The following is a 21,418-nucleotide window of genomic DNA, read 5'->3' as shown; positions in this document are numbered from 1 at the left end:
GTTAGCAATGCCCAAGGGAGCCAACCTTCGCTAAAGCGTTTGCGACACATGGCCAATCTACCCCGCTTTTCAAAGGTCAAATTCACAACACCAAAATATATCGGATATAAAATTAGGGAACAATTCAACAAGTGTGGAGCCAAGAGATAAAGGAACGCGGATTTACATAAACCCAAATGTGGGAGATTGGAGAAATCATTAAACATAATGTCTGAAAGGGGAAAGGCCCAGAGTGCAAATAGTTTCAAACACAATTACCGCAAACGCATTTTAAACCCCTCCAATTTTCATTCCATTTTTGAGGGGTTGGCGAGGAGAGATTTTGAGCTCCTGGAAATTCTTAACACGGAATAAAAGCATCAGGGAATCCGTGCAATAGATGGTTTCTGGTTCTGAAAGAATAGGCTCCCTTGTACACAGAAAGGGTAACTAGTTACCTGACTTTTCATATACAGTTTGATGGAGACTGACAAATATTAGTCGTCCCTAAATAAGTAAAATTATAATTATCTTGGGACATTTTAAGGACTGAAGGTGGAGAATAGTTAAGCTTAAAGACTCAGTTATTAGGTTCTTTTTAGAAACTGGTGCTGAATATTTTACCCTTTTTCGGGTTTTTTGTTCCTCGTTAGCAGCGTGTTTGTGCTTCAGAGTCAGTGGGGGAAATCCGTCCGAAACGAACATCAAATAACCTGCAAATGAAGTGCAACCAAACTGGCGCTCTCACTTCAACTTCACGTTTTCTGTTTGAGACAGATTCCAGAGGGAAAAACAACGACATCTTTACAGAAAAAACAACGGACCCTGTTCAAACTATTTCATGTCCTGGTGTCTGTGTCTGGCGGAACGTGTTGGTTGGCCTGTCGCATGTGTGTGAGTAAGTCATTGTCAAACGCAGACCCCGGCCCGTTTTAGCCACTAGATTCATCCACCATTTATTGTGTGCGGGACCTTCCTGTGCACAACTTGGCTGCCTATGAAATAGTGGCTGCATTTTATGTGCAATCCATTGGTTGCGAACCATTTTGGGATGTCTTCAGAATGTGAAAGGTGCTATAATAATGCAAGTTCTTCCATACTTAGAGAAACAAACCAGGAAACATTTGCAGGAAAAATAATAATACCTGTGGGGTATTAGCTAACGCTTCATACCTGGGATGAAATAACTTTGGGATTCAGGTTTATCCATTTATAATAAACTGCTTACAGCTGGTGTCAAGTCTAATTAGTTGGATCCAGTTCCCTGTTGCTTTAGTCATGGGTTTGAATCCCATAATTGCCAACAAACAGACAACTTTCACCGCTATTCACAGGAAAGTGTTAAACACAATGCAATTTCTATGCTACAGTCACATGCTCACAGCCTGTATTTACCCTGAGCTCCTAACCCCACCCAAAAGTACTATACTGCCTGGTCGTCGGCGATGATCAAATGCAACCAATTAGCACGTCTGCTTGGTTTGAGAAAGTTAAGTTTATTTTTTGTTCCTTTTTTTTTCCTCCTCTGCTGAAGAAACTGACTACCCTCCAGAATCTCCAGGACAACCTCTTGTGTCCTAACTCGCACCAAGTCCTGTCCATCCACCAACCTGTGCTCACTGACCTACATTGGCTCCCAGTTAACAATGTCTCAATTTTATATTCTCATCCTCCTTTTCAAATTTCTCCATATCCTCACCACTCCCTATCTCTGGAACCTCCTACAGCCCCACAACTGCACGATCTCTGTGCTCCTCCAAGTCTCTTGCACATCCCCAATTTTAATTGTTCCCCCATTGGAGGCCGTATCTTCAGCTGCCTGAGCCCTAAACTCTGGAATTCCCTCCCTAAATCTCTCCGCCTTGCTACCTCTCTTTCCTCCTTTAAGCTGTCCCTTAAAACCTACCTCTTTGACCAAGCTTTTGGTCATCTGCTCTATTGTCTCCTTGTGTGGTGCGGGTGTCAAATTTATTTGCTAACACTCCTGTGAAGTGCCTTGGAATGGTTTGCTGCATTAGGGACACTATGTAAATGCAAGTAGTTGTTGTTGGTAGTTTCATGAATGTCTGTAACTTCCGGTACCTTGTCATTGGGCTATTTGACCATGGACAGCACCACAAAAGAGCTCAGCAAACATGCCCATGCACACACCGACATTTCAGTGGGGTGATTGGACTAAATCCCTGATTAATGACTTTGCTCAATAAGCTCAGGGCACTGAAGACAACTGTAATGTCCTGAACTGCTCCCTCAACTAATATCAGCTAAATCAGCGTAGACTGGCGGATTTCATAGTTTAATACCAGGTATTACTAGCAGAAAATAATAAATTAATTATTCGCTTTTATGTGGAGTGTTAGCATATTGTAACATCTTAATGTGCCTCTCACAATGAGTTACTGAAGGCATAATAACTGCTGTTATGTAGGTGAATAGGATTGTATGAATAGGGTGGTGTGTTATATCAGTAAAATCAATAGGTGGTGAGATTATTCTAATAGATAAATGGGGGGAACAAAAAGAAATTTAGTCATCAACTGTGATTGATATCAGGAAATGTCTCACACACAATGATCAATACCTGGAATAGATTATCAGCTGGAACAGTAGAGACATTGGGCCAAATTTTATTAGCACGCCGCACATCACGGCAGTGCACTTTGAACTCGGTGACCTCCGACGTGGAAGTGCTACCGCTGAGCCCCCACGATATTTTGCGTGGGGGCTCATTTATACAGGAGGGGGGCGGAGCGGCTACCCCCGATGACGGAGAGGGGGCGACCACTCCCTCGCCGCTGGCGGTAAAATTGCGATGGGCCTTCTCGGCGTTGGGGGTCATGGCGGGCCACTCCCGCAAATATTTTACCAGCCCCCACCCCCGCCATGACCCCCAACGTCGAGGGGCTAGTAAAATTCAGCCCAGTTACTCAGGAGGGAGTTTGATGCTGGGTTTGGGTGGGTTCTTGGTTTCCATGCAGGGATGAGCTGAATGAGTTGGATAGCCTCCATCATTTGTATTTATCTTTGTGACCTTTATGAACTAACACATATAGTTTGTGAGGATTTGGGAAACTTAAAATAAAACTTTGGAAGCAAGTCTTCTCTGGGATTAAAAAGAGCAGTCTTCATGAAATAATATTGTGCATGTTTGGGGAGGCAGGAGAACCAAACGTCATAAACATTTTGTCACCATGAAGTGTTCAAGTAATCTGGTGATGTAGCTTTCATCATGCGTTCATAAACAATTCAAAAATGTTTGCCAATAAACTTTTAAATGAGACAGTGTCTTTAATTTTTGTGGAGATTTGAACATTCTCTTCATTGCATCATTAGTGGTTCATCTCTTCAGCTGTCTGGACCTTAAGCTCTGAAATTCCCTTCCGAAACCTCTCCACATCTCTCTCCTCCTTTAAGACACTCCTTAAAACCTTTTCCACCAAATTTTGTCCACCTGTCCTAATGCCTCTTTGGCTTGGTGTCAAATTTTTGGGGAAGGGTGAGAGAATGGGTGAAAATTAGAAGCAACAGAAAATAGATGCTAGGATGATCACATTGATCTTTTAATACATTGCTTTGCACTGGGTTGGAGTTATACTGCATGTGGTGCAAGAAACTTGGTGTCAATGCTTCTTGGGGAGTCAGATGACTGACCTGACTTTTGATTTGTACACCTGCCTCATACTGATTTGTATCCAACACCACTTTGTGAATGAAGTGGCCTAATAGCTCAGTTAGAGATGTTCACACGGCTGTGAAATATTTGCCAGCAGTGGCAATAGTAAACAGGCAGAAGGAAAAATTGTTTTGGAAATAATCTGCATTGAATATAAAATCCCCCAGAAGGAGACACCAGATTGGTCACCTGACGAATGATCATCAATCTGAAACGTTAACTCAGTTTCTCTCCCCACAGATGCTGCCTGACTTGCTGAGTATTTCCAGTATTTCTGTTTTTATTTCAGATTGCCAGCATCTGCATTGTTTTGCTACTGATTAATTCCACTTGCAGAATTCCAGGTCTCTGCTTGGCATTCCTGTTGAGTTTTGTTAATATTGATGTCATATGATATTTAGAAAGTCTTAAAATATTTTTAAAAATTAATTTATCTACAAAATTAAACAATATTCTTAACTTACAACAGTGACTACACTTCAAAAACACTTCATTGATTGTAAGGTGCCATGAGACATCCTAGAGTCTGGAAGGGGGTTATATAAAGGCATGTCTTTCTTTTTCCATATATGTTGTGGATTGCAAATGTACATCACACCGGGTCAATGATAGGCACACATCCCAGAAAGCCAGTAGTCACTTTCTCATTGCAAAACAGTACACCCGATTGGAGGGACAGTATAACTCCAGTCTGCTGGACAGGGAAACACAAATGTCTTCCACATTACTTTAATTCAGTACATTTACAGTGTTGTTTAACAAGCAGAAGGAAGAAATTTGTGCAAATCTATTCCACACTTTGCTACAATTCAGAAGCAGGATTTGTGATCTGTGTTAATGGAATTCACACATTGAACATGGGGATGCAACAGCCCCGCATTCCCACGGCAGCTGTGAATTCTAAGCTGCGAAAGGAAATTGGGAAAGTTGGACTGCCTGCGCACTTTTTAAATGTTGGCCAGAGGTTGACACCAGCCATCATGCTCTTTGTTATCATTAACATTTGATTGGCTGTTGGGGTGGCAGATGGCCAAAGAGCAGCACAAAACTGGCGAAGTAATGGCATTGTTACACTTAGCCCTGGGGTTGACTTAGGGAAAATGTTAGAAGCTATTAGTAAAGACATTATAGCAGAACATTTAGAAAAATTCAAAGTAATCAGGCAGAGTTAGCATGGTTTTGTGAAAGGGAAATCATGTTTAACCAATTTATTAGAGTTCTTTGAGGGAGTTACATGTGCTGTCGATAAAGGGGAACTGGTGGATGTATTGTACTTAGATTTCCAGAAGGTATTTGATAAGGTGCCACATCAAAGGTTATTGCAGAAAATAAAAGCTCATGGTGTAAAGGGTAACATATTGGCATGGATAGAAGATTGGCTAACAAACAGGAAACAGAGAATAGGCATAAGTGGGTCAGTTTCTGGTTAGCAAAATGTAAGGAGTGGCGTGCCACAGGTATCTGTGCTGGGACCTCAACTTTTTACAATTTATATAAATGATTTAGATGAAGGGACTTTAGATGAAGGTATGGTTGCTAAATTTGCTGATGACACAAAGATAGGTAGGAAAGTAATTTGTGAAGAGGACATAAGGGGGCTACAAAGGGATATAGATAGGTTAAGTGAGTGGGCAAAGACCTGGCAAATGGAGTATAATGTGGGAAAGTGTGAAATTGTCGACTTTGGCAGCAAGAATAAAAAAGAAGCATATTATCTAAGTGGTGAGAGATTGCAGAGTTCTGAGATGCAGAGGGATCTAGGTATCCTTGTGCATGAATTGCAAAAGTTTAGTATGCATGTAATTAGGAAAGCTAATAGAATGTTATTGTTTATTGCGAGGGGAATTGAATACAAAAGTATGCTAATTCTGAATAAGGGTCGCTGACCTGAAATGTTAACTCTGCTTCTCTCTCCACAGATGCTGCCAGACCTGCTGAGTATGTTCAGCATTTCTTGTTTTTATTTCAGATTACCAGCATCTGCAGTATTTTTCTTTTATTACAAGAGTAGGGAGGTTATACTTCAGCTATACAGGGCATTGGTAAGACCACATCTGGAGTACTGTGTACAGTACTGGTCTCCTTAGTTACAGGAAGATGTAAATGCATTGGAGGCAGTACAGAGAAGGTTTACTAGACTAATGCCTGGAATGGGCAGGCTGTATTACGAGGAAAGATTGGACCGGCTAGGCTTGTACCCGCTGGAGTTTAGAAGAGTAAGAGGCGACTTGATTGAAACATACAATATCCTGAGGGTCTTGACAGGATGGATGTGGAAAGGATGTTTTCCTTGGTGGGAGAATCTAGAACTAGGGGGGTCACTATTTAAAAATAAGGGGTCGCCCATTTAAGACAGAGATGAGGAGAAATTTTTTCTCTTAGAGGGTCGTGAGTCCTTGGAATTCTCTTCCTCAAAAGGTGGTGGAAGCAGAAGTTTTGAATATTTTTAAGGCACAGTTAGATAGATTCTTGATAAGCAAAGGGGTGGAAGGTTATCGGGGGTAGGTGGAAATGTGGAGTAATCAGTTCAGCCATGAACTTATTGAATGGCGGAGCAGGCCTGAAGGGCCGAGTGGCCTACTCCTGCTCCAAATTCGTATGTTGGTGCTTGAAGGTGTTTGTGTGTGACTTTCTGTGGCTGTGATGCTCTCCTGTGCTTCCATTCTCTTGTTTAGGGACCAGGGTGAGTCTGATTGGGATTTTAAGGTCACTGGCCTGAAACGCTAAGTCTATAACTGCACAAATGCCGAGTGTTTGCAGCATTTACTGCCTTTACTTTGGTACCAGGTGGGGTTCAGGATAGTGGAGACCCAGGACCACACAAATGGGTCGATTCCTCTTTTATTACCAAATTTCTTTTTAATAAATTGGATCAGTGCATCAAACACACCCGTGTCACAATCTGACAGCAGACTGACTCTGCAAAAACTGGAAGCAATTGTTTGACTCAGGGAAGAGTGGCACACTGCTGCCACCGCCTCAGCAGCCTGGCTACCTTCAGGCTTTGCCTCCTGCCAACAACTGAACGAGGAGCAGGACTGAGTGATTGACAGCACTGGGGAAATGTGCCAATGTGTAACTGGAGTTCCTCAACAAGGTACTCACAAACTGATACCTACAGTAATGATGTCCCAGCAAACCAAGAGGGCAGACAGAACAGTTAGATATAGACAGAAATGACTTTCTATCAAAGTGAGAGGACCTGCGCATTCATTAATAGTATTGTGATGTAATGGTTTATGTGCTGGACTGGTAAACCAGAGATCTCACCACACACATTTTGAGAATTTGGATTAAATATATTTTAAATATAAGAATAAAAAGCTGGTATGGATAAAGATGACAATGGAATGACTGTCCTAGCAACCAAACTGGTTCATTTAAGTCCATTAGTGAAGGAAATATCCGCTTTGGCCAATATGTGACTCCAGACCCATAAAAACATAGTTGACTCCAGGGATAGGCACCAACATATTGCAACATGGACATTTGACAAAATTATTGACTTAGCCAGGGACATGGGGGCAATTAATCTGTATATAAAGTGTATAGCCAACCTAATGCCATCAAAACACAGAATGATTTAAAATGCATTTTTGCCTATTTAGTGAGATACGTGTTATTGCTTTTGCTTGGACAAGTAATCAATGTCTGCCCGCACACGTGATATCGTGATGTGGAGAATTCAGGCCGATGTCCATCTGTCAGGAGTGATCTTGATCTTTTTCTCTCTCTCTCTCTCCCCCCTCCCTGTCTCCCTGTCTCTCTCCCCTCTCCCTGTCCCTCTTCCCCCTCCCTGTCTCTCTCTCTCTCCCCTCTCCCTGCCTCTCTCTCTCCTCCCTCCCTGCCTCTCTCCCCCTCCCTGTCTCCCTGTCTCTCTCCCCCCTCCCTGTCCCTCTCCCCCCTCCCTGTCTCTCTCTCTCTCCCCTTTCCCTGCCTCTCTCTCTCCTCCTTCCCTGCCTCTCTCCCCCTCCCTGTCTCCCTGTCTCTCTCCCCCTCCCTGTCCCTCTCTCTCTCTCCCTCCCCTCTCCCTGTCTCTCTCCCCCCTCCTCCCTCCCCTCTCCCTGTCTCTCTCCCCCCTCCTCCCTCCCTCTCTTGCCCCTCCCTGTCTCGATTCCCCTCCCTGTCTCTCTCTCTCCTCTGTCTCTCTCTCCCCTCCCTATCTCTCTCCCCCTTCCCTGTCTCTCTCCCCCCTCCTTGTCTCTCTCCCCCTCCCTGTCTCTCTCCCCCTCTCTGTCTCTCTCTCTCTCCCCCCTCCCTGTCTCTATCCTCCCTCCCTGTCTCTCTCCCCTCTCCCTGTGTCTCTCTCTCCTCTCTGTCTCTCTCTCTCTGCCCCCTCCCGTCTCTCTCCCCCCTCTATGTGTCCACCTCTCACCCTGCGTCTCTCTCTCTCTCTCTCTCTCTGCTCCCTGGGCTGCCTGACTCTCAGCATGCTCCCTCCACACCTGTGTGCTGGCTGCTTCCTGCTCTCCCCTTGGCCTCTCTCCTGCTCTTCCCTGCAGCAGCCACTCCCACTCACTCCCTCAACTGTGTGGAAACAGCAGGAGCAGCCAATCTCAGTACGTCTGCACCATGAACCAGCCAATGCCAATCAGCGCTCACCCAGCCCAGGCTGCCCGCTGTCACTCACAGTGACCACAGTCTATCAGAGGCGGTTCCAGTCCCTTTACTGGGGAGCTGTCAATCAAAGCCCAGCTCCAGGCTGTCACTCAGAGGATTTGCTATCACAGAGATTGGTGTTCGTGCACGGACACATTGCTGACCCTTGGTTGACACTTAACTGCCCTCTGAAATGGCTGAGCAAACCACTGAGTTGTACAAAAATCAGTTGAAGAACAAAACCCACCATCACCTTCTCAAAGCAACTCGGAATGGGCAATAAATGCCAGCCTTGCCAGTGATGCCCAGATATCTCACTATTCCTCTGTAAAGGCATTGAAATAATAAAAGTTAAACATGTATATTTATATAAAGTACATTGATGCAGAAATTATCAACTAGGAATTTCTCACACTGTCATCCACTATCAGTTACAATGTCATCATGGAATAGAGAAAGTAATTAATGGAGGTAAGGATATTATGGTCTGTAATGACACTGTAATCACAGGTGGGTTGGATGTGGGTGTAACTGGTGAGGGCAGCATTTGTTGCCCATTCCTAATTGCCCTTGAGAAGGTGGGCGCTTATCAATTTCTCTGAACAGCCTCTAATTACCACTTCAGCAGGACTGTTAACCTATTTTAAATACAGGGATTAATAAATGTCCTCCATTGACAGGCATTTCAAGTGCATTCGTTAAAGTGTTCTGCTGCTGACCAATATCATGGGCTGGCTAAATGAAGGGGGAAGTGTGTATGTTAGTCTAGTGATCATGGTAGTGGCCTAATAACCATGGGGTTAAATTTTTTTTATTCATCATGGGATGTGGGTGTCACTGGCGAGGGCAGCATTTGTTGACTGTCGCTAATTGAGAAGGTGGTGATGAACCCCCTTCTTGAACCACTGCAGTCCTTGTGACATAGCATAGCAAATGATTAAAAAATAAAATCAATAAATCCAGTGATTTGTGAATTGGTTAAATCATGTTACCTTAAGCGAGTCGATCCTACAAGTAACTCCAGTCCCACGCTATACGGCTGTCCCTTGAGAAGCAATGGCCAATCAACAGTATCTTGTTGCTGGGATAGACCTGTTGGGCTGAATGGCCTTTTCCTGTGCTATAAAATTCTATGTAAATAACGAGAACATTAATAAAAATGAACAAGTACCCCCAGATTTGATTCGCACAGGTGAGGTGACAGTGTCCCACAGGTCAGGGTTAGTATCTGTTCTCTATTGACACAGATTGATTTTACCTGCACAAGGACTCAAAACCAGAACTATTACCAGAAACTAAATTTCTGATCTCACTGCTAAACATAAAATGTGTGAGACCGCTTCTAAGAGTTAACCTCCCTAAGCCTCTCCCTTTCTTTAACTCTCTCCTCCTTTAAGGCACTACCTACCCCTTTGACCAAGTTTTTGGTCACCTGTCCTAATATCTCCTTATGTGGCTCAGTGTCAAAGTTTCTTTCATTACACTCCTGTGAAGCAACTTGAGACACTTTACTATGTTAAAGGTGCTATATATATGCATGTTGTTGTTGTGTATTTGCTATTCACCTCAAATTCTCCATGTGATCACAAGTTGCGCATTCTCACCACTCTGTGTAAAGAAATTTCTCCTGAATTCCTTACTGGATTTATGAGTAACTATCTTATATTGATGAACTCTAGTTTCCTCTCCCCAGAACAAGAATGCTGTGGCCGATTGTAGCAACGCCACCATTGCTGAGATCACTCGCTTCGTCAGAGACAGAGTACAGAATGTGGGGTCTTCTGGTCTACACATCCGACAGCCACAATAGGCTGCTAAAAATCTTTAAGCAGTGGGCAATATTACCTTAACATATCTCATGTCCCTATCACAAATGACAGTGATTATGTAACGAAACACAGGTACAGAAAAAGATTTTACCAGCCATTCCTTTTCCATTTTGTGACAGGAAATTAAACATTGGGTCTGGAGTTGATAAAATTGTGATATTTCACAGTATGGATAAATGATTATCCCCGATCCTGAAACTCCCATGACCCTGAGAGATAGGCAGCTAAAGAAGCTGAAAAAGCTTGGAAGTGGTATCATTTTCTTTAAAAAAAAATAATGTTTTAGTAATTTTTCTTTGTATCGGTCACAAGTTGTGAATAGGAAGGGCAAGTTTTTTATTTGTCTTGTTGTCTAATGTCACCTGGACCGAGATTGCGATTTCCCCAAACTCATTTCACCCAAGGCCCTCAAAGCAATCAGCGAGTGGAGACTTTCATCTTATCTGTACAGGCTGCATTCAAAGCTGGGTCCCAGAGGTGAAAGGCCAACCTGATTGTACCAGCTGAGGTATTTCAACAAACAGATTGATTCCGAGTTGATTCTGAGGCCAGAGGAAGAGGATGTTGATGTAGATGTAAATGTGCCTCTCTCTCTCTCTCTTTCTCTGTATATCTGTGTTTGTCTGTTTCTTGCTGTCTGTATACTTCTGTCTGTCTCTCTTTGTCTATTTGTCTGTGCATGTCTCTATCTCTCTGTTTATCTGTGTTTGTCTGTATCTGTCTGTTTCTCTTTGTCTGTCAGTCTATCTGTTTTTGTTTCTTGCCTGTCTGTCTGTTACTGTCTGCCAGTCTGTTTCTCTTTGTTTGTCTGTCTGTCTGTCTGTTTTTGTCTGTCTGTCTGTTTTTTGTCTGTCTGTCTGTTTGTTTCTTGCCTGTCTGTCTGTTTCTTGTCTCTGTCTATTTGTTTCTTGTCTGTCTGTCTGTTTTTTGTCTGTCTGTCTGTTTGTTTCTTGCCTGTCTGTCTGTTTCTTGTCTGTCTGTCTGTTTCTCTTTACCCCTCTGTTTCTGTCTGTCTTTCTTTCCTTGTTCTGAAGGACTCCATCAACAACACTTAAAAAATCAAACATTACAGAGTTTAACTGAGTGAGAGGCGGGCAGACTGATATTCTGAAGCATCAGGAAAAACTGCAAAATCAAAAGGGCCGGAACTCAGCATTAAGGCAGCTCAGTTCTGGGGTCGGAAATAAGTATCCAGAGGGATCCCATGGAAACTGAACAGACACACTGATCTCCAAAAAAAAACTAATCTTGTGACTGAGTGGAATTCTGCTTCTACACAGAAGATTGAATGCACTGAATACCATATTTAACAAGACTTGCTGCAGGCTTTGAGAAATCTCTGCCATTGCCTAACAAGAAGTAGGACAGCATTGTCATTACTGATTCAGTTTCATCACCGGATGACGGATCCACAGTTGTGGTGTGCTTCATCTGGTGGCCCTACTCAGAACTCACCAAAATGCTGCAGCTAATTTTATTGTATTGGGGTAACCTCACCTATAGGCAGTCAAGATCCACGGTGCAGGACACCATCAAAGCTGAATGAAGCAGGAAAGAGAACCAAGTAAGTCAGCAGGTGGTGATTAGATGATGACAGCTTGCCTTTCAAAAGCCTAACATTTATTTGGAGCCATATCAGGCTCTCAGAAACATCTCAAAGCACTTTACAAACAATTAATTACTTTCGCGCAAACACAGCAGCCATTTCACACTCACCAAATTCACAGCAACAATTAAAATAACAGGAATTCTGATTTTGATGTGTGTTGGTTGAACGAGTAATGTTGAGCGTAAAAGATCGCATGGAGATGCCACCTTTAGGATGAGATGTTAAACCAAGGCTATGTTTGCTCTCTCAGATGGGTGTAAAAGATCCCACAGCCATTGTTTTTGAAGAAGAGCAGGGGAGTTCACTTGGCCAATATTTATCCTTCAACCAAATGCAACAAATCATGTGATGATTATCACATTGCTGTTTGTGGGGTCTTGCTGTGTGCAAATTGGCTGCTGTGCTTCCGACATTGCAACAGTGACTACACCTCAAAGCATTGTAAGATATGTAAGGGACCTAATGCATGTTTTAGTTGGCTGCAAAAATTGTCCAATATTTGGTCAGATGTGTTCCCAGTGTCCTTGGGATGTAAAACGTTGGTCCCAAAACTGGATCTTGTTGCGTCCACTGTTGAGAAGACCTTTCTGCCAAGTTGGGCAGCGCAGAGGCTAGCAGGTGCTGAGGTTCCTTCAGCTGCCACTATGGTCGTTATGAAAAGGTCAGTTTAAAAAATATTTAAAACAATGTTTTCATAGCTCAATGAGTGCTCCTCTGACACCACCCAATTCCGTTACCACTTTACTCCTCCTAATGGGAATGACCTTTGGGCTGTTACTGGTGAGGGAGATCACCTGAAATTCATCTTTTTAAAACAGGTGAACAACAGCTCACCCACAAAATAATAATGAGACCCTGGGCACAATTTGGGCCAGCGTTGATCCTCTTAGTTCAGGCAACAGGCCTTGGGCCTTTTGGTTCAGACCTCAGGCCTCCCAGTTCGGGCGTCAGGCCTCGCCGGGCCTCCTAGTTCAGGCCTTAGGCTTTGGGCCTCCTGGTTTGGACCTCCTGCTTCAGACACGCATCTAAAAACAGGCCATGACTGACCTTTACCTCATAATCCTTAATCTCACCAACTGGTAGAGGTTTAACAAAGACACGTTTCCTTAAAGAGCCGCTGCTTCTAATTTTTGGGCCTCCTCATTTGGGCCTCAGGCCTGTTGATTTGTGGCTCTCAGTTCAGGCTTCCTCGTTTGGGCCTCAACTTGAGCCTCGTGGTATGGACCTCTTGGTTGTGCATCCAGAAACAGGTCATGACTGATTTTCAACTCATAATCTTTAATCGATGTTCGAGTTTTCACAGACTGCTGATGTTGCACGAATACATACTCCCTTAAAGAGTCTCTGCTTCTAATTTTGGCATTGTTTGTCCCATCATTAATTTCAAAACATCTCTAACTAATGGATGAGCAAAAGAGAGTAATTTAGAGCAGCGATGTCCATAAATAATAGCCAGAAAAAATTAGTGAAAAGTACATAATATTTATTTAATTGCGTAAACAATTCAGTGTATCTGACTTTTCCACGCACAACTGAGTTACCCACTGCAGACTGAGTGTCTTTGCTGAGCTCCTGTTCCACCAGATTAAATAAACAGATCAATCAAATAAATAAACCTTAAGCTCAATTACTATTTAATGACAGCATCGTAACACAATATTTGGGAAAGTTTACCACTGGAGAGTAGGTCTTGAGGAGATCATATTGGAGTATTCGGAACTCTAAGTGATGCAGATATATTGAACAGCCTAATAATGTGTTTGGCATTACCAGAAACGGCCTGAGTGACGTGGTATGTTGGTTCATTAGTAATCCAGAGGCTTGGATGAATAATCCAGAGAATCTAAATTCAAAATTCTCAATGGCTGCTTGAGAATTTATTTGAATTGCAAAAAAAGAAAATGCTGGTATCTGTAAAAATGATCATGAAGCTGTTGGATTGTCCTATAACCCAACTGATTCACCTCAGGGAAGGAAACTTGCCACCTTTACCCTGTTTGGGCCTATATGTCACTCCAGTCCCGACGTGATTGACTCTTAACTGCCCTCTGAAGTGGTCTAGCAAGCCACTCATTTGTCAGGGCAACTAGGGATGGGCCATAAATGCCGGTCTTGCCAGTGATGCCAACATCCAGGAAAGGAATAATAACTGCACAAGCAGTGGGGAGGAAACCAGTTTTCGTTGGTTAAACCCCGGCAGGAGCCTTGTGCACTCTTGGCGTCCCTAAAGCTTGGATTTGCCAATTTGCACCATGCAATCTGGAAATTAGCTAATTGTGACGTGTCCTTACAAGGAGAGGGTGTGCATTCCATACCGAGCAAACAACAACAACAACTTGCATTTATATAGCATCTTTAACATAGTAAAATGTTTCAAACCACTTTGCAGGAGCACTATCAAACAAAATCTGAAACCGAACCACAGGGGGAAATATTTGGCCAAGCAACCAGGTCAAAGAGGTAGGTTTTAAGGAGCACCATAAATGGAGAAAGAGAGATGGACAGGTGGAGAGGTTTAGGGAGAGAATTCGACAATTTAGGGCCCAGGTAACTGAAGGCATGGTCACCAATGGTGGAGCGATGAAAATCAGGGATGCGCAAGAGGCCAGAATTGGACAAGCGCCAAGATCTTGGAGGGTCGGAGGAGATTATAGAGATAGGGAGGGGTGAGGCCATGGAGGGATTTGAAAACAAGGATGAGAAGTTTAAAATTAAAGTGTTGCTGGTGCAGGAGCCAATGTAGGTCAGCGAACACAGGGGTGATGGGGGTGCGGGACTTGGTGCAAGTTAGGATAGGGGCAAAAGACAGGTGCTCAATAGGTAGAGGTTCCTCAGTAGTTTAGTGCAGTGACAGAGACAGATACTGTCAGAAAGCACTAGATGGATATATCTTTCATAGAGAAGGTGAATGATAGACTGGTGTATGGGATTAATTGAACCATGGGAACTGCCCGATGGGCCATAAGTCTCTTGCATGCCTGAGCACTTCTATTACTAACATTATTCCGATGTCCATATAAAAGGTGAAAGGCTTGAATACATCAAAAGTAATGCCGGGAGTGGGGGTGGGGTTTGGAGAACGGATGGTGTTCGAGGCCTCATGTGGTGCGTTGCTGAGCAACACAAACACCATTTTTCCGAAAGAAGTTACCTGATCTGATTCCCAGACATGGATTGGGAAATATTTTCTTCTTTAGACCTCAGTTTCCTCCTCTCTAAAGGACCAAGTTCATGCTGAGGTATGGGGCCATGCTGCTACTTGGAGAGGGGATGGGGGGTGCGGTGGAACTGGAGTGGGGGCAAGGGGCGTTGGCACCACAGTCAAATTCACCTGTTGCCCGTACTTCCCAGCAGAGATCACTGAGCGCAGGTCAGGAGGAGGAACCATGTCCAATATTTACACTCCGAGTCCAATTGTCAATGACACATCTGGGACCACCTAATGCAGCAAGACTACAGCATGAAGATGGGCCCCCTATTGGTCTGCATGGTAGCATAGTGGTTATGTTACTGTGCCAGTAATCTGGAGATTTGAATTCAAATCCCACAGTAGCTTGGGAATTTAAACTTAATTAACTAAATCTGGAGTTAAAAATCTAGTATCAGTAATGGGGAGCATGAAACTATTGGATTGTCATAAAAACTCATCTGTTTTACTCTTGCCCTTTAGGGAAGGAAATCTGCTGTCCTTACCCAGTCTGGCCTACATGTGACTCCAGACCCCCAGTAATGTGGTTGACACTTAACTGCCTCTGAAATGATCTAGCAAGCTGTTCAGCTTTATTCAAGAAGGCAGCTCACCAGTGCCTTCCCATTTTGCCAGTCAATTAGATTGTGGTTGATCTGTATTTTAACTCCATGCCGTGGTGCCATATCCTTTAATACCCTTGCCTAACAAAAAATTTATCAATTTCAGTTTTGAAATCTTCAGTTAAACCCCAGCCTCAACAGCTTTTTGGGGGAGAGAGTTCCAGATTTAACTAGGTTTTGTGTGAAGAAGTGCTTCCTGATATCACCCCTAAAAGGCTTAGTTCTAATTTTAGGTTTTGCCCCCTTGTTCTGGACTCCCCCCCACCAGAGGAAATAGTTTCCCTCTATCTACCCTATCAACTCCTTTAATCATTGTAAACAGTTCAATTAGATCACCCTTAATCATCTGTACTCGGAGGGACTAAAAGCCCTGTTTAAGTATCCTGCCCTGATAATTTAATCTTTTGAGCCTGTGTGGGAACATTGGGTGAGGGCAGGACTGGGACAAACTCTGATATTTGTTATAGCATGTGTTATCCTGGTGATGCCCACTGTCTTGCTTCATGCTGAAGAATGGCCAATTGGGTGAAACACTGAGGTCAGGGGTCAAGGGTCAGGGGTCGCTAACTCCCTCCATCGCTTCAGGAGAGGAGGGTACAAAATTAGAAAGATATAAAACCAATAAAACAGAAAGAAAGAAATTAACCTTTAGAGCATCAGCCTCTCCAGGGGATCCTCTACCTCTGGGCTGGCCATTTCTTTAACATTTCAACACACACAAAGATGTTGAAGGATCACTTAACATTACCGTTAACATTACAGTAATAAACCTACAGAAAGGTCAGAGAGGTTTATTACCGTAATATCACTACAGTATTAACTTTAAAAAACTTTTGTCAAATCTTTATTTGCAGTCTCATTACTTCTAGCCTCCCATTCTGCCCCAGTTTCTCTCCTCCCTGCCCTGGAATCAATGACTCTTGCTAGAATGTGATTCTAAAATTGCCACCTGCCCCCTCCTTCCAATTGGCCATTTTATCTATAACAGCAAAGGAGTATGAGTGTCACATTATTGAGAAACTGGCTCTGATTGGCTGAAGGCTGGTTGAAAAGGCCAGTCTTCTTCATCCCATCTGAAGGTGGATTATTAAAAGAAACAAAAACTTGCATTTATATAGTGCCTTTTATGACCACAGGATGTCCCGAAGCAATCTACAGCCAATGAAATACTTTTGAACTGTAGTTTCTGGATCAAACTTTCCAATTACCTATTGGTCATCTGCAGAAAACTAGGAAACTGCTGATTCTGAGGGAGTGCTGTCGAAAGTGTCGTTTTTTGGATGAGACGTTAAACTGAGGCCCTGTCTGCCCTCTCAGGTGGCCGTAAAAGATCCATTGGCACTATTTTGTAGAAGAGTAGGTGAATTCCTCCTGGTTTCATGACTAATATTTACTCCTCAAACAACATCACTAAGGAAATAAATTATCTGGTCAGTATCTCATTGCTGTTTGTGGGAGCTTGCTGTGCACAAATTGGCTGCTGCATTTCCTACATTACAACAGTGATTACACTTCAAAGGTATTTCATTTTCTGTAAAGTACTTTGGACATCCCGAGGTGAACGGTGCTATAGAAATGCAACTCTTCCTTTCTTTCTCTGCTGGAGCAAAGACATGAAGTCTCACTAAAAGGTAAACAGATATACTGAGACGTTATCCCAGCAACTATGCTCAGGAGTGGGGTAAAATTAATGAAATAAAACCTATGGGGACAGATTTCTGTTTTCATTCAGCAGCATGCTTAAAGAGGATGTACACTGGTAAATCCCCAAATTTTAAAATGATTCCATATTATTTTTTTTATCAAGGCTCCAACACAAATTTCAAACAGAAAATGTACCAGACCCTCCCCAGCAGTTTCATGCTGGAACACAGGTTTCCTATTGACAAGGTGGGACCAATTGTGAAACCTTTAAACAAAGCAAAAAAATGCAGATGTTGGAAATATGAAAAAAAAATAGAAAATGCTGGAAATACTCAGCAGGTCTGGCAGCATCTGTGGAGAGAGAAACAGAGTTAACGTTTCAGGTCTATGGCTTTTCATCTGAGCTGGAAGACTTTAGAAATTTAGCAATTTAAGCAAGTACAGAGCCAGGGAAAGGGAGGAATTGAGGAAACAACAACAAAAACATACATTTAATGTAATAAAACATACTTCACAGGAGCATTATAAAACAAAGTATGACACCAAACCACAAAAGGAGATATTAGGTCAGATGACCAGAATCTTGGTGAAAGAGGTAGGTTTTAAGGAGTGTCTTAAAGGAGGAAAGTGAGGTGGAGAGGTGGAGAGAAGGAAGGAGATTATTCTGGAGTTTAGGACATAGGCAACAGAAGGCGTGGCCACCAATAGTGGAGTGATTAAAATTAGGGATGCACAAGAGGTCAGAATTAGATGAACACAGGTATCTGAGTGGGTTGTGGGGCTGGAGGAGATTACAGAGATAGGGAAGGGCTGAGGGCATAGAGGGATTTGAAAACAAAGATGAGAATTTTAAAACCAAGATGTTGCGAGACAGGAGCCAGTGTAGGTCAGCGAGCACAGGGGTGATAGGGGAACGGAACTTGGTGTGAGTTAAGATACAGGCAGCAGAGTTTTGGGTGACCTCACGTTTACAGAGGGTAGAATGTGGGAGACCAACCAGGAGTGCTTTGGAATAGTCAAGTTTTGAGGTAAAAAAGGTATGAATGGGGTTTTCAGCAGCAGATGAGTGAAGTCAGGTGATATTACAGAGGTGGAAATAGGTCCTAGTCATGGTGCGAATATGAGGTCGGAAACTCATCTCAGAGTCAATTATAACACCAAGATTGTGAGCAGACAGATTTAGTCTCAAGACTGTTGCCAGGGAGAGGAATGGAATCAATAGCTAGGGAACAGAGTTTGGAGTGGGGACCGAAAACAATGGCTTCAGTCTTCCCAATGTTTAATTGAAGAAAAGAACCAAAGGGAGGGACTGAGATGGGGTGGAAGGCAGGAGAGATTAAATGACAAAAGGGATGTTAGTGCATGGTAAAAAGGGGATGGTAATGGGACAGGTAAAGAAACAAGAGAGGTGTCTAGAGAAGATGTAAATACCAACAGCAGAATCATTCCCAGCACCCACTGTCTGAAAAAAAAAATGGGAGCAGAGGTTATGATCTGAAGTAATTTAATAAAACTTTTAATGTGGCTTCTGCAATAATTATAACTAATGAGCTACAGTGGGGGATCAGGGGCCATAGGACAATGGAAATTCATTGATGCACTAAACCCTCGACAGCCAGTGTGGAACTGAGTCACACTGACAAGGATGGTCCGAATTTGGAAACCCCAGTCTATGATCACTGCCAGGCAACAACAGCTGAACTTAATGCTCTGGAGGGGCGAAGAATATCAATATTTTCAATCTGCAGGAGAGCCACACTGAGGCTACTAGCTGGAAAATGAAATTATATAGACACAAAAACAGAAAATGCTGGAAATCCTCAGCAGATCAGGCATCTGCAGAGAGAAAAATAGAGTTAATGTTTCAGGTCTGTGACCCTTCATCAGGGTCAGACTTGACTGTGATGCCCTCCATATTTGAGTAGCATACACAGTAGACAGTTCCTGTGAAGCCCAAATTCCTGGGCTCAGCACTTCAACAATCTTTAATGTCCACCTGAGGGTTTAATGTCTCATCTGAAAGGCAGCATTTCTGACAGTGCAGCACTCCCTCAGTACTGCACTGGGAGTGTCAGCCTGGATCTTGTGCTCAGGTCTCATGGAGTGGGGCTTTAAACCATAAACCTTCTGACTCCAAGGGAAAAGTGCTACCCACTGAACCACAGCTGACTTGGTTTTGACACAGAGTACTAGGAAAGGTTAGGGAGCACCAGTGAAGCAGTTGGATTATTCCTGGCACTGAATTTCATTTCATAACTTCTTGAACCTCTGGTTCACTAGTGCAGCACTCTCACCATTGCACCGCCACACCCAATAGCAGCAGGGCTGCTGTTTCCCTGACAAATATTGAGTACCGAAAGTAGGGATCTAACCCGCGGCTCAATTCTAAAACCACTTGTGTCCCGAGCGTTTTCCGGGTACTGTCTGTGCCCCCCAGCCCCCGTTAACAAAATCCAAATGTGAGATATTGCTGATGTCAGCAGGTATCGGCCTTTATAGAATTCAGACTTCTCACCCCCATTCCTGACCTAGGCCTGGAGGCTGCAAACAGGCATTGGGCCAAACAGACCGGCAAGGCTAACTTTCACCAAAACAATGTATAAATCGATCTTAAACTTCTCATCCTTGTGTTCAAATCCCTTTGTGGCCTGGCCCACCCCTCCCCTATCTCTGTAATCTCCTCAAGCCCTACAACCCTCTGAGATCTCTGCGCTCCTCTAATTCTGGCCTCTTGCTCATCCCTGTTTTAATTGCTCTGTCATTGGCAGCCATGTCTTCAGCTGCCTGGGCCCTAAGCTCTGGATTTCTCTCCCTAAACCTCTTCACCTCTCTACCTCTCTCTCCTCCTTAAAACCTGCCTATTTCACCAAGCTTTTGGTCACATTTCTCATGGGAAATAGCAACTGTGCCATTTGGTGCTGTCAGGGTTAAAATACACATGATGAAAAACAGCAATAATAAAATAGTTTAATGGCTTACTGATTAAGTTAGGGGAAGAGTGGTTTCGGGTAGATGATTGCGAGCAAAAGCCAGAGTTTTGAAACGTTGTGGTCACATTGGATCATGTTCCAGTGCAATATTGCCACCTAGTGGACAGGGAACAAAGTGCCATTGCTTAGACTCAAAACCGAGCACTGGTATGACATTTCTGCAAGTGATCTTGAGGTTCAAGTTGATCTGTGACAAGCAGGATTTATTAATTTAATATGGGCAAACTCTCCTATCTTTAGTTTCACTTGTGGTATTGTAGTCAATACAGTAAGTAAAATCTGTTTTCTATCAAGATGGATTTTCTTTTGGGCCTCCTTATCTCGAGAGACAATGGATACGCGCCTGGAGGTGGTCAGTGGTTTGTGAAGCAGCGCCTGGAGTGGCTATAAAGGCCAATTCTGGAGTGACAGGCTCTTCCACAGGTGCTGCAGAGAAATTTGTTTGTTGGGGCTGTTGCACAGTTGGCTCTCCCCTTGCGCCTCTGTCTTTTTTCCTGCCAACTACTAAGTCTCTTCGACTCGCCACAATTTAGCCCTGTCTTTATGGCTGCCCGCCAGCTCTGGCGAATGCTGGCAACTGACTCCCACGACTTGTGATCAATGTCACACGATTTCATGTCACGTTTGCAGACGTCTTTATAACGGAGACATGGACGGCCGGTGGGTCTGATACCAGTGGCGAGCTCGCTGTACAATGTGTCTTTGGGGATCCTGCCATCTTCCATGCGGCTCACATGGCCAAGCCATCTCAAGCGCCGCTGACTCAGTAGTGTGTATAAGCTGGGGGTGTTGGCCGCTTCAAGGACTTCTGTGTTGGAGATATAGTCCTGCCACCTGATGCCAAGTATTCTCCGAAGGCAGCGAAGATGGAATGAATTGAGACGTCGCTCCTGGCTGGCATACGTTGTCCAGGCCTCGCTGCCGTAGAGCAAGGTACTGAGGACACAGGCCTGATACACTCGGACTTTTGTGTTTAATATGGGGTGGATGTGAGATGATTAATTGCAACATATTGGACATATAGAATTATAGATTTATGGAGTTATATTTATAAGTGCTCAACTCTTATGTGTGTTATGTCCAAGTACATAAAATTTACAGCCTAGTAACAGGCCATTCGACCCAACCAGACATGCTGGAGTTTATGATCTCCATGAACCTCCTCCCAAACTACTTCATCTCACCCCATCATGGAATCATAGAATCATAGAAAGTTTACGGCACAGAAAGAGGCCACTTGGCCCATCGTGTCTGTGCCAGAAACATAACCTTTATTCTTTTCTTC

This window comes from Heterodontus francisci, chromosome 38 (genome assembly GCF_036365525.1).
Source record: "Heterodontus francisci isolate sHetFra1 chromosome 38, sHetFra1.hap1, whole genome shotgun sequence".
Taxonomy (NCBI): Eukaryota; Metazoa; Chordata; class Chondrichthyes; order Heterodontiformes; family Heterodontidae; genus Heterodontus; species Heterodontus francisci.
This window is presented reverse-complemented; position numbering follows the sequence as displayed.